This window comes from Ranitomeya variabilis, chromosome 1 (assembly GCF_051348905.1).
Source record: "Ranitomeya variabilis isolate aRanVar5 chromosome 1, aRanVar5.hap1, whole genome shotgun sequence".
In the NCBI taxonomy this organism is placed as follows: domain Eukaryota; kingdom Metazoa; phylum Chordata; class Amphibia; order Anura; family Dendrobatidae; genus Ranitomeya; species Ranitomeya variabilis.
The window spans coordinates 865,442,839-865,456,872 of NC_135232.1; the positions used below are offsets into that span (position 1 = coordinate 865,442,839).

General features: G+C 41.3%; 1 protein-coding gene across 5 annotated transcripts in view; it reads left to right on the forward strand.

Moving 5' to 3' along the window:
• The window catches only part of BMPR1B (bone morphogenetic protein receptor type 1B), a 739,804-nt gene that overhangs the window by 171,790 nt on the left and 553,980 nt on the right, over positions 1 to 14,034 (forward strand). The window contains exon 1 of one of the 5 annotated variants that reach the window (XM_077277357.1): positions 10,381 to 10,450. The exons of 3 other annotated variants lie outside the window; for them this stretch is intronic. The gene's annotated coding sequence lies outside the window, so the exon portion shown is untranslated. Of the gene's footprint in view, positions 1 to 10,380; positions 10,451 to 14,034 lie in introns of those variants that run through there. One more of the 5 variants, XM_077277381.1, reaches the window with a different exon arrangement.

Here is a 14,034-nt window from a genome sequence, read left to right on the forward strand (position 1 = left end):
ATACGCGATCGGCCGCGCTCACGGGGGAAGCGCGGCCGATCGCGGCCGGGTGTCAGCTGACTATCGCAGCTGACATCCGGCACTATGTGCCAGGAGTGGTCACGGACCGCCCCCGGCACATTAACCCCCGGCACACCGCGATCAAACATGATTGCGGTGTGCCGGCGGTATAGGGAAGCATCGCGCAGGGAGGGGGCTCCCTGCGGGCTTCCCTGAGACCCCCGGAGCAACGCGATGTGATCGTGTTGCTCCGAGGGTCTCCTACCTCCCTCCTCGCCGCAGGTTTTGGATCCAAGATGGCCGCGGCATCCGGGTCCTGCAGGGAGGGAGGTGGCTTACCAAGTGTCTGCTCAGAGCAGGCACTGGTAAGCCTGCACCGATGTAAGTGAGATCGGTGATCTGAGAGTGCTGTGCACACTATCAGATCATCGATCTGTAATGTCCCCCCCGGGACAAAGTAAAAAAGTAAAAAAAAAACGTCCACATGTGTAAAAAAAAAAATAAAAAAAAAATTCCTAAATAAATAAATGTAAAAAAAAATTATTCCCATAAATACATTTTTTTATCTAAATAAAAAAAAAGAAAAGAAACAATAAAAGTACACATATTTAGTATTGCCGCGTCCGTAACGACCCCACCTATAAAACTATATCACTAGTTAACCCCTTCAGTGAACACCGTAAAAAAAAAAAAAAAAAAACGAGGCAAAAAACAACGCTTTATTCTCATACCGCCAAACAAAAAGTGGAATAACACGCGATCAAAAAGACGGATATAAATAACCATGGTACCGCTGAAAACATCATCTTGTCCCGCAAAAAACGAGCCGCCATACACCATCATGAGCAAAAAAATAAAAGAGTTATAGTCCTCAGAATAAAGCGATGCCAAAATAATTATTTTTTCTATAAAATAGCTTTTATCGTATAGAAGCGCCAAAACAAAAAAAAATTATATAAATGAGATATCGCTGTAATCGTACTGACCCGAAGAATAAAACTGCTTTATCAATTTTACCAAACGCGGAACGGTATAAACGCCTCCCCCAAAAGAAATTCATGAATAGCTGGTTTTTGGTCATTCTGCCTCACAAAAATCGGAATAAAAAGCGATCAAAGAAATATCCCGTGCCCGAACATGTTACCAATAAAAACGTCAACTCGTCCCACAAAAAACAAGACCTCACATGACTCTGTGGTCTCAAATATGGAAAAATTATAGCTCTCAAAATGTGGTAACGCAAAAAATATTTTTTGCAATAAAAAGCGTCTTTCAGTGTGTGACGGCTGCCAATCATAAAAATCCGCTAAATAACCCGCTATAAAAGTAAATCAAACCCCCCTTCATCACCCGCTTAGTTAGGGAAAAATTAAAAAAATGTAAAAAATGTATTTATTTCCATTTTCCCAATAGGGTTAGGGCTAGGGTTAGGGTTAGGGCTAGAGTTGGGGCTAAAGTTAGGGTTAGGGTTTGGATTACATTTACGGTTGGGAATAGGGTTGGGATTAGGGTTAGGGGTGTGTCTGGGTTAGAGGTGTGGTTAGGGTTACCGTTGGGATTAGGGTTAGGGGTGTGTTTGGATTAGGGTTTCAGTTATAATTGGGGGGTTTCCACTGTTTAGGCAAATCAGGGGCTCTCCAAACGTGACATGGCGTCCGATTTCAATTCCAGCCAATTCTGCGTTGAAAAAGTAAAACTGTGCTTCTTCCCTTCCAAGCTCTCCCGTGCGCCCAAACAGGGGTTTACCCCAACATATGGGGTATCAGCGTACTCGGAACACATTGGAGAACAACTTTTGGGGTCCAATTTCTCCTGTTACCCTTGGGAAAATACAAAACTAGGGGCTAAAAAATAATTTTTGTGGAAAAAATTTTTTTTTTTATTTGCATGGATCTGCGTTATAAACTGTAGTGAAACACTTGGGGGTTCAAAGCTCTCACAACACATCTAGATGAGTTCCTTAGGGGTTCTACTTTCCAAAATGGTGTCACTTGTGGGGGGTTTCTACTGTTTAGGTACATTAGGGGCTCTGCAAACGCAATGTGACGCCTGCAGACCATTCCATCTAAGTCTGCATTCCAAATGGCGCTCCTTCCTTTCCGAGCCCTCCCATGCGCCCAAACGGTGGTTCTCCCCCACATATGGGGTATCAGCGTACTCAAGACAAATTGGACAACAACTTTTGGGGTCCAATTTCTCCTGTTACCATTGGGAAAATACAAAACTGGGGGCTAAAAAATAATTTTTTGGGGACATTTTTTATTTTTTTTATCTTCACCGCTCTGCGTTATAAACTGTAGTGAAACATTTGGGGGTTCAAAGTTCTCACAACACAACTAGATAAGTTCCTTGGGGGGTCTAGTTTCCAATATTGGGTCACTTGTGGGGGGTTTATACTGTTTAGGTACATTAGGGGCTCTGCAAACGCAATGTGACGCCTGTAGACCAATCCATCTAAGTCTGCATTGCAAATGATGATCCTTCCCTTCCGAGCTCTGCCATGCGCTCAAACGGTGGTTCTCCCCCAGATATCAGGTATCAGCGTACTCAGGACAAATTGGACAACAATATATAGGGTCCAATTTCTCCTGTTACCCTTGGAAAAATACAAAACTGGGGGCTAAAAAATAATTTTTGTGGAAAAAAAAATATTTTTTATTTGCACGGCTCTGCGTTATAAACTGTAGTGAAACACTTGGGGGTTCAAAGCTCTCACAACACATCTAGATGAGTTCCTTAGGGGGTCTACTTTCCAAAATGGTGTCACTTGTGGGGGGGTTTTACTGTTTAGGTACATTAGGGGCTCTGCAAACGCAATGTGATGCCTGCAGACCATTCCATCTAAGTCTGCATTCCAAATGGCGCTCCATCCCTTCCGAGCCCTCCCATGTGCCCAAACGGTGGTTCCCCCCCACATATGGGGTATCAGCGTACTCAGGACAAATTGGACAACAACTATTGGGGTCCAATTTCTCCTGTTACCCTCGGGAAAATACAAAACTGGGGGCTAAAAAATAATTTTTGTGGGAAAAAAATTTTGTTTTATTTTTACGGCTCTGCATTATAAACTTCTGTGAACCACTTGGTGGGTCAAAGTGCTCACCACACATCTAGATAAGTTCCTTAGGGGGTCTACTTTCCAAAATGGTGTCACTTGTGGGGGGTAGTGAAAAGTCAAACGGCGCTCCTTTGCTTCCGAGCTCTGTCATGCGCCCAAACAGTGGTTTACCCCTACATATGGAGTATCGGCGTACTCAGGACAAATTGTATAACATCTTTTGGGGTCCATTTTTTCCTGTTACCCTTGGTAAAATAAAACAAATTGGAGCTGAAGTAAATTTTGTGTGAAAAAAAGTTAAATGTTCATTTTTATTTAAACATTCCAAAAATTCCTGTGAAACACCTGAAGGGTTAATAAACTTTTTGAATGTGGTTTTGAGCACCTTGAGGGGTGTAGTTTTTAGAATGGTGTCACACTTGGGTATTTTCTATCATATAGACCCCTCAAAATGACTTCAAATGAGATGTGGTCCCTAAAAAAAATGGTGTTGTAAAAATGAGAAATTGCTGGTCAACTTTTAACCCTTATAACTCCCTAACAAAAAAAAATTTTGGTTCCAAAATGGTGCTGATGTAAAGTAGACATGTGGGAAATGTTACTTATTAAGTATTTTGTGTGACATATCACTGTGATTTAATTGCATAAAAATTGAAATTTGGAAAATTGCGAAATTTTCAAAATTTTCGCCAAATTTCCATTTTTTTCACAAATAAACGCAGGTAATATCAAATAAATTTTACCACTATCATGAAGTACAATATGTCACGAGAAAACAATGTCAGAATCACCAGGATCCGTTGAAGCGTTCCAGAGTTATAACCTCATAAAGGGACAGTGGTCAGAATTGTAAAAATTGGCCCGGTCCATAACGTGCAAACCACCCTTGGGGGTGAAGGGGTTAATGCAATGTTGCAGTGACCAAAAAAACGTAGTTCTGGCGTTTTGATTTATTTGCTCGCTATGCCATTTACCGATTGGATTGATTTTTTTTTTTAACATTGATGGATCAGGCGATTTCTGAACGCGGTGATACCAAATATGTGTGTATTTGATTTGTATTTTGAGTGGGGCTAAAGGGGGGGGGCGATTTGATTTTTTTTTTTTTTTTTTTATATTTTTAGAAACTTTTTTTTTCTTTTTACTTGCTTCAATAGTCTGCATGGGAGACTAGAAGCTGCGCTTGTCCGATCGGCTCTGCTACATGTTAAATGCCACTTTTAGCATTTGACAGCGGCATTTAACATGTTAACAGCCACGGGTGAGTCGCGATTCCACCCGTGGATATTCAGGGCACATGTCAGCTGATCAGATCAGCTGTCATATGCTGGAAAAAGTGCGGGCTCGTATCCGGAGCCCTCACTAAACGGGGAGGCGTCCAATGAGGGACTGTGTCTGCTATTAGACGTTAAGGGGTTAAAAACTTATGAAATGCTTATAACTGTACTTCAGTAACCATAGAAGCATCTGACTAAACGAATTTAAACGATTGGCATCGCAAACTTTGTGACAACTAAAAATGTGTGTCAGTCTCTGCCTTTGGCCCTGACTGTACATACAGAATAGGTGTTCACTTTCATTGTAATTCTGTCGTTGTCCGTTCTACTGAATGTGAAATATCAGTTTATCAGATGATCAGTGATTAGGGTGAAAACAACAAGATTCTAAGATTTCTATTTTGTTAAATACAGATGGTAATGAGGAAAATGGATGAAAAATTATGTGCAAACACGTTTATCATAAGAATTTGATTCAAAGACAACCTGTGTGCATGTTGTTATATATTGTGGGGATATAGCTCTATATATCACACATCAGTTTTTTGCCATTCGTCACAATCCGTTGGTTCGACTGATCCGTCGCAGATTGTGAAAAACTGATGTGACGGATCGGAGCATGCTCAGTTAAAAAAAAAAAAAACAGAATCCATTGCCGGATTCCGTCATTTGATGGATCCGGCTCCATAGGCTTCCATTCCAGCAAAAGACCTTCACCGTCCGTTTTTTCGACATACATAAAAAACGTTACTTTGTCTGATGTTTCCGGCTGCCGGACAAACAATTTTCGACGGATCCGGCAAACGACGGATGAAACGTGAGGCCATCCGTCGCTAATGCAAGTCTATGAGAAAAAAACGGATCCGGCGGCATCCGTCACCGGATCCGTTTTTTTAAAAATTCAACGTATTGGGATTGATGGCCAAAATCTGATATGTGAAAGGGGCCTAATATCCCTGATTAAAAATGGTACTTTTTTTTTTTGTAGAGATTTGATATACCAGTCTAGATTCTTCCAAGTGCAACATACTTCAAGTATGGCTTCTATTGTAGACTTCTCATGAGTGGGATATTAGATTTACAGCCATACAACTAATTCTGTATGTACAATCATGCTGATGGGTTCCAATTAAAGAGTAGGTCATTTTCTGATTACATATTTTCATTCAAAATATAGTACGTACCACACATTGCAATCATAATGTAGATTAAAGCAATAGCTAACACATTGCAATCATAATGCAGATTAAAGCAATAGCTAACCCGAAAAGTGGCTGTAAGGGCAAGTTTTAAACTTTGACCTCTATGTATCCATGTAGCCATATACAGGGATAGTTGTGGTGTAATTTGGTGACATGCCCTCACGCTGATTTCTGTGGGTCATATCAGAGCGACTTGTACTAAACCTTCGGAATCCACTGTCATCAATATCATTCATACAAGAAAGCAAATACATTCTCCCTCTTGATACTTCTCTTTCCAATTTTATCCAGACGTGTTGTTACATTGTGAAACTAGAAATGTCCAATGGGAAAACACACATTTTGTATAGTGCAACGTAGTAATTTTTTAAATAGAAAATCTGTGCTGTACACATATTCCTTTACCAAGCAACTATTAAATTGTTACTACAAGTCGCTGCTGCGCCTATTTACATTCATGCTTGGGGTAGAACCATAAGCCTCTTTGCATGTCCGAAATAAGAGCTGTGAAAAGAGTCTCAGAAATCAGACTGGTAACCCCATAAATCAATGTAACCCCACACCTGTGAGAAAATTACAGATATCAACATTACCGCCGCTATAAAACGCTTCAGTGCTAAGGAACACTCTTTTCTTCATTTTTTTTTTGAGCTGGGTGCAATATAAAGCTAAAACTTTTATCTAGCTGTGTAAAAAATTGCAGTAAAAGGTTTCTTATAAAACACCTGCAGTGTTATTCCTAATGTAGTAGCTAACACTACGCTTTCTATTAGGTTCCTCTTGACTTTTAAGTAACCACTATGTATATAAAATGGACACTTAATACAGCCACACAAGTTTTAGTTTCACAAAAGGTATACTGTGTGTTTGAGGTCATCAGTTTCACATTAAACCTAATGGTGACATCACAGTTTGCCAAGTGTGAGAATATTCATTACTTCTCATCAAAAAAATGTACATTACAATTTGCCGTATAGAATAATAGCAAAGACTTAGTAGGGAAATAAACAAACTGTCCTTTACTTACCTTGCTGGGGTCCGGTGCATGGCTCTGAAAGTTAGCACTGCAGACAAAAAAAGACAATGAGCTCACTGATTGGCTGCCCTGACACTGCGTCAGCCAATCGGTGAGCTCAGCTGCTTTTAGTGGCTTGTGGCATCTACATTGGCAAAGCTGTTGAGCTCACTTGTCTGCTGGGCTGTCGACATGACAGGGCTACAAAGATCAACAGCTACAAGGAGCAGCCACCAAGACTCAGCGCAAGGTTCTCTTTGTTTTTTTTTAACACTAAGGAAAATTATAAAGACAAAACTTACAAGAAACATTTTTTGAAATGAGGAAATAACTTTAATCGGGCTTTAGCACAGAGGCATACATTGTTTACAATTTCCTTTATGTACAATTTAGAAGAAGTGTCATATTCATATTATTTTACCATATAAACTACAATTTTAAAAAGTACATTTCCCTAAAAAGTGCCCAGTGAGATGTTTGGTGTCTAGTCACATGCCTTCAATCAGCACTAACTTGACGTAGTGCAGGGTGCTAGGCAAGTGGCTTTTTGTCAACGCTTCACTTAACATCACTTCTGTCATCTTTTATGATCTGAGAAGGTCTTCATCTTTAGTCTTTCCGGTGGGATGATGTATTGTCCATCACTTAAGTGACAAAGCAGTCGGTGTCCTCATCGATCATCCAACTGATTATGGAGATGCCATTACTTTCAGTCCAGTTACGGTCATCAGAGAAACTTCAATGGTGAAAAGAATTGAGCTGTAAATAACACCTAACTCTATAATTTATAACATGCTTGGTCACATTTTGAATAGTCCTGAAAAACCCTCTTTAGCCTCTTCACGACATATAACATAAACTTACGTCATATGTTATGTCCCTCTGTCTTTGATGCAGACTCGAAAGTCAAGACCAGATCTTTCCTTGCACATTATGGCTGATTTAATCAGCCATCATGTATCTCTAATAGCCATGGGTGGAGTGGAGATGTGCATGCAGCTGTTGACCTGTTAAATCTCACTGTCAATCTCTGACAGTGGCACCAGCAGTGGGGCATGCCATTCCATGCTCCCATCAGCGCACCTGTGACTTGATTGGGCGGTGCCGATGGTTTATCATGAAATCCAGGGGTCTAGTGAAGACCCTCATGTATGTCATTTCAATACTCCTGTGAGCACCAGCCCGTGGCAGTGCCTCTGCATTGCTATGTATATAGCACAAGCGGTTAGATGATCACAGCTTCAAGTTCCCTAAGAGGACTATTAAATTCAATAAAAATTGAAAAGCAAACGTTTTTAAAAATATGAAAAAAAGCAAAAGTTCAAAGCATCCCCCTTTTTTGCCCATAAAAAAATAAATAAAATACACATATTTAGTATTGCTGCAATCGTAAAAATATAAAATAAATCTGATCACTAATGGGAAAAAAAAATAAAAATGTCAGAATTATTTTTTTTGGCCTTCACAACATTGCAGTAAAATGCAATAAGAAGCGATCAAAACATAGTATCTACCCCATAATGTATCCGTAAAAATGTCAGCTCAAGGTTAAAAAAAAAAATAAGCCCTCACACAGCCCCATATACTGAAAAATGAAAGCGTTACGGGTCTTGGAAAATGGTGACAGGCAAAAAAAATGTCAGAAATGTCAGAAAGTGACGACAAGCTCTGTACGATGTTTTAGTGCTGTAAGACATAGTCTACAGTAGGGTTGAGCGAAACGGGTCGGCAATTTTCAGAAGTCGCCGACTTTTGGCAAAGTCGGGTTTCATGAAACCCGACCCGACCCCTGTGTGGGGTCGGCCATGAAGTCGGCGATCTTCTGAATCTGGAATGAGAATTCCGATACCGATTCCCGATATGTTTAAGATATCGGGAATTGGTATCGGAATTCAGATTTAAGTGTAAAATAAAGAATTAAAATAAAAAATATCGCTATACTTACCCTCTGACGGGCCCTGGTACTAACCGGGAACCTTCCTTCCTTAGAATCAGCCTTCCAGAACCTTGCGGTGACGTCGCGGTGACGTCGCGGCTTGTGATTGGTCGTGCGGCCGCCCATGTGACCGCTCGCGCGACCAATCACAAGCCGCGACGTCACCGTGACGTCACCGAAGGTCCTGGAAGGGCTGATTCTTAGGAAGGAAGGCTGCCGGAACGAAGCCGAGGGTGAGTATATTCCTATTAGGTATATACTCACCCTCGGACACACCCTGCTTCTTTCCGGCAGCCTTCCTTCCTAAGAATCAGCCCTTCCAGGACCTTCGGTGACGTCGCGGCTTGTGATTGGTCGCGCGAGCGGTCACATGGGCGGCCGCGCGACCAATCACAAGCCGCGACGTCACCGCAAGGTCCTGGAAGGCTGATTCTAAGGAAGGAAGGTTCCCGGTTAGTACCAGGGCCCGTCAGAGGGTAAGTATAGCGATATTTTTTATTTTAGTTCTTTATTTTACACTTAAATATGGATCCCAGGGCCTGAAGGAGAGTTTCCGCTCCTTCAGACCCTGGGAACCATTGGAAACCCAATGCACTGCATTGGGTTTCGAGTTTCGGCCGACCCCGACCCCGACTTTTTTTATAGGATCGGCCGATTTCACTCGACCCGACTTTCGTGAAACCCGACCCGATCCTATAAAAGTAAAGGTCGCTCAACCCTAGTCTACAGTATATATAATTGAGAGTCAGAGGAAACCTAAGCAAACACATGGAGAACATACCATACAAGCTCCATGCAGATGTCCTTGGAATCCCAGTACTAACCACTGAGCCACCATGCTGTCACTGTGTCTAAATTCTACTGCCATTAATTTTCTCATTGAACTTTTTAATTGTGATTTCTGAGCTCCGTTCATCCTTTGGACCAAGTGAATCTGACTTCGAATAATTCTAAGAATACAGTGTTGGCACCCTTGAAATCATTCCAGAAAATAAAGTATTTCACCCATCACACAACAATTTTGTCTGGCCCATTTTTGGGTCTTCTGTGAAATTATGTTCAATTTGCCTTTTTATCTCAGTTTTTTTAATGTTCTTCCAATAAACACAAAGGAAATAACCACGTGTATAACAAAACATGTGTAATTGCAATAGTTTTCGGGGAGAAATACTTCATTTTCTGGAAATTTCAAGGGTGCCAACACTTTCGGTCATGACTGTATACTTATTGGAAGTCATTTTCTCTATACATTCCTATGAAAGCTATGCTCTTAGTCTTGCATGGAGAGAAAAATTAATGGCACTATTATTTATCTTATTCACATAACAAATGAGGGAATATTGTTTCCGGAGAGCTTCTTCAATGTGAGCTTAGTGATTTCTATGTATTTTCCTTAATTGGGTTATCTGGTCATTTTACGATTGCCTAGTTAGTTCATAGCCCGAGAATTCGACTGGACAGTTTTTGACCTACAATATTTTTTTTTTACTTTTGAAAATCTATATTTTCTCCGAGAGCCACCCATCTTGAGCTCCGTCTGTGGTTTGTAGCTATTGGAATCTAGAGTAGCAGCTGGAAAAAAGCTGAATATTTGCTATGGACCTACACCCTGGCCTGAATGATGAAGTTGCTGCAGCTTTTTGTAACTTTTGTATGTGTTGTAAGGGGGGACCTACTCGATCCAAAGCCAAGTTATTGTGCTAAGAAGCAGGGAAACCTGAGAAGGAGACACAGCTTTCCTGCAAGTAACAGATGGTTACTGTTTAAGTAAAGGCATAACCCTGTCCCTACACCACATGTAATGCTTGGGGGGAGGAGGTTTCGGTGAGAGGGAACCACTGATTGGAGCATTCTCATATCCTACTTAATCATAGTCATATGGGAGGCTTTTTCAAGCATAGAGAGAGATGGCTGTTGAAATTTGTAGCGTGCTGGAATCTTGCAAGGAAGCCGTGCAGTGTGGTAAGTTTCTGCGGTGTGTTCTGTGATTTAATGAATAGCGCCTTTCCATTTCTGCCAACCCTGCAGAAAATGTGGTCAAGGGATTTATTATGGAACATACCAAAGGTTGGCACATAGCTAATTATACCTAACTGAAAGCCGTGAGCCGGAGAAAAGGTGCATTTATTCTTCACACTCACATGACTGGCAGCTTTCCCCATACAGATAATTGTCTCCTTAGAATAGGGACGAGATAAAGGTGATGTTCTGATATCATGGGGCTGTTTTACTCCTAAACCCCGTATTCTCGCTCGTTACCTATGTCTATATAGCATTTGTTCTAGCGTATTGATAAATCGTTTGTATTATTGTTTTCTCCACGCAGATTTATTTCGCACATTGATGTTGATAGCATTTCATTCATGAGTACTAAGCATATAGGGAACACGGATCGCTTGTAAATTAATTTAGATTTTTGGATTCTGATTCTAAATTTGAGATTTTTAAGAAAAGTGGATATTTAGGATGTTTTGATGACTGATAACTGGGAAAATGTGTCCGTACATAAAGGGTCTTTCTTCTGGCCTATGTGGGTGATTGCTGCGGTGGCGTTCATGGCACAGTGCTCAAACGTTTTAATGTATTATCCAATTACTGGAGCACAAACAATCTATCCAGAGGCCCCGTATCAGGCATTACACCTTGTTCCTCTAGAAGAAAACAAGAGCAGGACTATGTTACTGTAGTCTACTTAGTCTACAGAGATTCTGGACACAAAATCAGCATCAATTACTCCCTTCAATTTCCTGTTGTTTATCACTATTCAGCCCCTTCAGGTGTGCTTTTCTGGGAAGATCTTGAGAACTTTTTACATGTGATATATACATGAGGCAGGTAGTATTTTTTTTTTTTTACTTTCTTCAGTACATAAGTGATCTTGTAGTTTTATGAACTAGTATTCTGTTGCAATTTTTTACGTCATATTTGTTTATTTTCATTGATGTTTCAGTACGTTACCACCTTTGAATAATATAAGTTATGTAATGTCTTGCATCATGATGGGTTTCTTTTTGCTCTCCTTCCTTATTTTTCAGTTTGTACAGTGTAAACAATGCCAGTGACAACCTGGAAACTGTCCACTGGCTGCTGTCGATTGATCGATTATTCTCATTCTGCTTCTTTTACGTTTAGTACTTTAAAGGGTTGGTCTGAAAGTAACATTTACTTTAATCCTAAATTTCTATCTGATCTTCATTCTTATATAATTTAATTATTTAATCATTAAAAGTCCCTATTGGTCCCACACTACTACATTTTAATTTTTTTGCACTACCTCCTTTGTGATGATGCTTTGCTTGAGAATTCCAATGTATGCTGGGATACTCAAATTAGTCATGATCAGAGGCAGAGGCTGCAGTTGCTGCCCCCACCCTGAAATGGAGTCATGGAGTCATGGGTTACGACTGTTTCTGGGGCTAGGCTGTCCCTGCCATACTGAGTATGCATAGGTTGTCCATTCCAATGGATGCTCAATAAGAGCTTGTCACTGTGCGATATTCTTCTGTCTCTGGCTCTGATGAGAAGTGACGAGTTGGCAAGAGAGCGCATGGTCAGCAAAGTGAGAACGAGTGGGCAGACATCAGCGCCACCCCTGCATGTGATGGGGACCACCCCTTTAAGTGCACATTGATGTGCTGCTATAAGTGTGCATCTCTATCATTTTGCTAGAATTAGATATTCATATGGCAGTTTGGAAATCTTCAGTAGTCATGTGTTAGTAAGCATCATCTATTAGTGTAATTGAGCAAACAAGCATTAACAGAGGCCAAAATATGAATAAACATACAGTACAGTCCAAAAGTTTCAACAGATCCTTCTCATTTAAAGATTTTTCTGTATTTTCATGACTATGAAAATTGTACACTCACACTGAAGGCATCAAAACTATGAATTAACACATGTGAAATTATATACTTAACAAAAAAGTGTGAAACAACTGAAATTATGTCTTATATACTAGGTTCTTCAAAGTAGCCACCTTTTGCTTTGATGACTGCTTTGCACACTCTTGGCATTCTCTTGATGAGCTTCAAGAGGTAGACTGTTATGGACCTGGTGGTTAGGAGCACCCGGAATGACCTGATGAGTAAACTAGAAATCGGAACAAGCTCTGGGAAAGTGGGAACTCTGCTGACCGCAAACACTACTCCTATCACACACACTAGAAATAGCCGTGGAGCGTACCTAACTCTCCCTAGACGCCTCTTCACAGCCTAAGAGCTAACTACCCCTAAAGATAGAAATAGAAGCCTAACCTTGCCTCAGAGAAATTCCCCAAAGGTAAAGGCAGCCCCCCACATATATTGACTGTGAGTTAAGAGGAAAGTCACAAACACAGGAATGAAACAGGTTTTAGCAAAGGAGGCCAGACTTCACTAATTTAGTCAGAGGATAGAAAAGTGAACTATGCGGTCAGCACAAAGACTACAAAAAACCACGCAGAGTAAGCAAAAAGACTCCCCACACCGACTCACGGTGTGGAGGTGCCACTCTGCACCCCAGAGCTTCCAGCTAGCAAGGGAATATCATGATAGCAAGCTGGACTAGAAATAGCAGTACTAAGAAATATATTCAGGAAGCAGTAACAAAAAATGAACTAGCAAAGACTTAGCTTCTGCTGGAGTAGACAGGTCCTCAGAGAAGTCCAAGAGAGGTCTGAACAATACTGAACCATTGACAGCTGGCATGAAGTAACGATCTGAGTGGAGTTAAATAGGGAAGCCAGCATAGCAATAAACGAGAGCAGCTGACAAAGCCAACCTCAGTGACCAGCAGTTCCGCTCAAAGCCACCAGAGGGAGTCCAAGAGCAGAACTAACCAAAGTACCATTCATGACCACAGGAGGGAGTCCGAGAACAGAATTCACAACAGTACCCCCCCCCCTTGAGGAGGGATCACCAAACCCTCACCAGGGCCCCCAGGCCGATCAGGAAGAGCCAAATGAAAGGCACGAACTAAATCGGCAGTGTGGACATCGGAGGCAACAACCCAGGAATTATCCTCCTGACCATAGCCCTTCCACTTAACCAGGTACTGAAGCTTCCGTCTCGAAATACGAGAATCCAAAACTTTTTCCACCACATACTCCAACTCCCCCTCAACCAACACCAGGGCAGGAGGATCAACAGAGGGAACCATAGGCGCCACGTACCTCCGCAACAACGACCTATGGAACACATTATGGATGGCAAAAGAAGCTGGAAGGACCAAACGAAATGACACAGGGTTGAGAATTTCAGAAATCTTATAAGGACCAATGAAACGATGCTTAAACTTAGGAGAAGAAACCTTCATAGGAACATAACGAGACGACAACCAAACCAAATCCCCAACACGAAGTCGGGGACCAACACAACGACGGCGGTTAGCGAAACGTTGAGCCTTCTCCTGGGATAACGTCAGATTGTCCACTACATGAGTCCAAATTTGCTGCAACCTGTCCACCACAGAATCCACACCAGGACAGTCAGAAGGCTCAACCTGCCCCGAAGAAAAACGAGGATGAAAACCAGAATTGCAAAAAAAAGACGAAACCAAAGTAGCCG